We start from the raw sequence: 4143 nt of genomic DNA, 5'->3' as shown, positions 1-4143 counted from the left end.
TTTTATGCACACAGCATTATGGATGCCGGGGCCCTTCTCCTTCTGATTATTACCAGGGGTAATATTTCATCGGCACCACGCAATCTTTGTTCTCCGTGAAGATAATAAATGGCCTAATCGTTATCAGCAAACTGCTGGGGGTGTCAGCGCCGACCGAGGCTGGAAGCAGGGTCCAAAGTGCTGCTGAATAAATTGGTGTTCCTTATCTCTCCCTCCCAGATTATCGCCGCCTTTTCAAACTCGCACAACAAATACATTCAATGCATCTAATGCATCATTTGGTGGAGGGGGCTGGCGGGGTTGGGGGGGAAGGAGAGATGCCGCAGGTTGATACAGACAGATAGGCGTGTAAGGAAAGAGACATATTTGCACGTTTTGTTTTTTTCCCCCTTTTTTTTTTTTTTACACCAATAGACTCTACTTGGCGTCACACGGGGAGCTTATTGGCCAGACGCACTTTGCACATCAATACAATATTAACCGCGCGTCACTATAATGCGAAGCCTATCTGCCTGATTGATCTTATTTAGGTTAGATGAAGTTCTTTGATTTCTTCAGGTCACCTTTTGGGATGCTTATTGTGTTGCTAGGCAATATATGACGACGCCTTGTTAATTTGGCCTGTAATGATTTATAAACTTTTCATTTATCCAACACCGAGGTGTGGCGGCGGGGGGGACAGATAACATGATAAGACCTAATTTCCTAGTTGATTCCTTACTAATAAACACATCTAATTATGATAGCACCACCTTCACCTCCACAACAGGACGGAGGCGTTATTAACAAGCACCATTGGTTTTTACCAGCCCTGTTATCTGCAGGCCAAATGAACCTGACTTTTTTTTTTTCTTTTTCTCTCTATTTCTTTCTCTCTATTTCTTTCTTTCTTTCTTTCTTTCTTTCTTTCTTTCTTTCTTTCTTTCTTTCTTTCTTTCTTTCTTTCTTTCTTGGTGTCTTTCTAGCAAACTGCAGTGGCATTTTGTGCCAATTTCAGCTCCCATTTCAATCATATCAGACCTTTTAAAAAATTATAATTGATGTCAGGTGAGTGAGTTTTCATTTTTTAAAGGAATAATGACAAAACCCCATTGACCTATGGGCGCTGCGAACCTTTTTCTTTGCTATTCTGAATTTAAAACTAAAGAAACAAAAATGAGGGGATAAAATAAGCATTTCCGGGTTTATAAGATGTGATTCAGCACATTTGAGCGAGACTTTTAGAAGGAAAAAAAGAAGGGGGGAAATAAAACACGAAAATATTTTTCCAAGAGAGACACACGCACACACACACACACACACACACACACACANCACACACACACACACACACACACACACACACACACACACACACACACACACACACACACACACACACACACACACACACACACACACACACGCTTCTCTTTTAATACCGCCGCATCTCCACCGGCTCCGGTGCTCTGATGGTCTCCTAGACAACCGAGATAACGGGCCTGCAGTTTTCCATATCGGTCCCGGAGTCTATTATAGCTCGGGATTAGCTCTCTTTCCGAAAAGGTCATACGCAAAGTCACCAAACCTGCTCTTTCCCTCCGCCATATGGGGCCCCCGGTGTCAGGGCGCATTCATAAGCATGCCTGTGCCATTTTCATTTCATGCCATTAGACTAATAGCCCCGAAAACATTTCCCCGCTTTCACACAAAGTCGTGCACGTAGAAATGAGGAGGCTGCAAAGCTCGGAAAGGTAGGAACCTTTGGGATTGAAGCTGCGAGACTCGAGTTTCAGGGGGAAGGGAATGCGCTGTTATGTAGCGACCCCTGGCGAGAAAGACATGAACTTCAGCAGCGGGGCTCGGTCAGGAGAGGTTACTACGTGAATGAACTGACTGACTCGTTTTTCGAGATATGGTACGTAGAAAAATATTTGTACACAAACCTTTTGTTGGGACTCGATATGGTGGACCAACACAAGTAGTAATCCTGCAGTGAAAGGAAAGGGATTCATAATTTTCGAAGTATTTTATGAATACATTTCTGAAAAGTTTGCTGAGTTGACTATACATTGTAGATTACAGCTGCCACCAACTTTGCACATCAGAATTCTGAAATGCTTGTTCAGTCTTCATTTCACATCAGCTCCAGCTGGACCGTTTGGATGGAAATTATCTGTGATATTTGAATTCAAAGTCTTGTCAGATTTTGAATTGTATTTAAGTCTGGACTTTGACTAGGTCATTCTAAGATGTTGACGTGCTTCGATCTAAACTGGAGAATTGTAGCTTTGGCGTTATGTTTGGATTTGTTGTCTTGCTGAAAGGTGAACCTCCACTCTGTTTTCAAGCCGTTTGCATCTCCATCCGCCCTGCTGAACAGAAAACCTGCTGCATCTGCCGCCATCATGTGTGAGATGGTGTTTTCAGGGTGTGGTGCTGCTTTAACCTTTATTCACGTTTAAATGAAGACCAACAACATTTGTCTCATCTGACAGGACGGCCGTCTGCCAGATGTTTTCTGTGGCCCACTGCAAACAGGACTTCTGACTTCTTTGAACAGCAGCGTTCTCTTCCCTCCACTTTCCCATAAAGGCCAGATTTCTGGAGTGCACAACCTTTAAAGATAGTTCAGGAACATTTTACTAAAGTGTGACTTCTGTGAATTCTTAAGGATTTTTTTCCTTTACACCGTTTGAACTCTGTGCTTTAAGGACAGTCATACTCTGATTATTCTCAGAGATTATTAATAAAGCTGTCTCCACATGTCCCCATACAACTGCCATTGGTACTTCCTCAATTTCACTGTTCTTCATCTTTTTTAAAGTTTTTTTTTTTGGCTATAGTGGCCTTTATTGGAAAGTGCTAAGACAGGAAAGTGGTAAAAAAGAGAGAGAGTGTAGACATGCGGCAAAGGTCACCAGGCCAGGAGTCGAACCTTCAACGACCGTGGAGAGGAATAAAGCCTCCTTATGTGGGTTGTGCTTAACCACCACAGCACCCCCCAATGTTTGCCATATTTTTTGCTGATCAACCAGGTTCCATAACTGTTTCATCCATCGTGCCATGAGACTGCTAAACTCCCACTAATCTTTTTTTATTGTATATAGTTATATTTACTTTTATCATTTGCATGTGAAATGTCGTATGTATTGTTCATATTATGGAATAAATAAGAGATCATCATTTTGGCACAGATGGTAGTAGCACTGCTGCCTTGCAGCAAAAAGGTCCAGGGTTTGAATCCCAATCTTTCTGCAGAGTTTGCATTGTCACCAGGTACTCCCACTTTCTCCCACAGTCCAAAAACATAACTGTTAGATTATATGGCCTCTCTAAATTGTCCTTGTGGGTGTAGTTTGCCTCTCATCAAATTACCCTGAAGATAGGCAACACCTGCGAGGATTAGCGGGTATTGACAACGGATGGATAGAATAAGACTAGCTATAAAGGCTACTGTTTTTCCTCAGCTAGAAAAGGCAGTTTTGTAAAAAAAAACACTTTTGTGTTGATAGCTGATTTCACTTTTCTGATTCTGTCTTACCACTCGGATTCACATTACCTGGTTCTATTCACAGATTCAGGTCTTTCTATTGCTGACTTGCTCTGCTTCTATTCCTACCCAAACTTTCTCTGTTTGTTTTATTCTCCCTTGGAATGTAATTTTTTTCTTGTCTTCTTTTGCTTGTTTAACCCTCCAGACTGCAGATGTAAAAATTGCCAATGGGAGATTTGAGTTTTTCACCTTGATTTCTTCCTGCTTAATAATAAATGTGAGTGGATATCTCCAATGAACTCTGTAACAAAGAAACTGGATGAAGAGGGAGGGGGAGAGGGGGTCAGGAGCGGCGCACAGCTGGAATGTTCCAGCTGGGATTCCCGGTGGCTGGACAGGAAGTTTGAGGAGTCCTGACAGGAAGTGTGTTCTCATGGAGCGCCAGCTTCGGGTGGAGGGAGAAAGGGAGAGATGTTTCCTGTTCACCCCCACCTACCCACCCAGATATGTTCAGAAGCCTCTCTAAGCGTGACCCAATCTTTAATCCATGCTTGTTTTACTTCACATCCAACAAGACCATGGCACTGTTCTGCATGCGGCAGGATTGCAAATGTATCTCATCAAGGAATGCTATCAGTGGACGGTGGTTAGCCAACAGAGTAAATCAT

This window comes from Poecilia reticulata, linkage group LG5 (assembly GCF_000633615.1).
Source record: "Poecilia reticulata strain Guanapo linkage group LG5, Guppy_female_1.0+MT, whole genome shotgun sequence".
Lineage (NCBI taxonomy): Eukaryota > Metazoa > Chordata > Actinopteri > Cyprinodontiformes > Poeciliidae > Poecilia > Poecilia reticulata.
The sequence above is the reverse complement of the archived record's forward strand: the minus strand, read 5'-3'. Positions refer to the sequence as shown.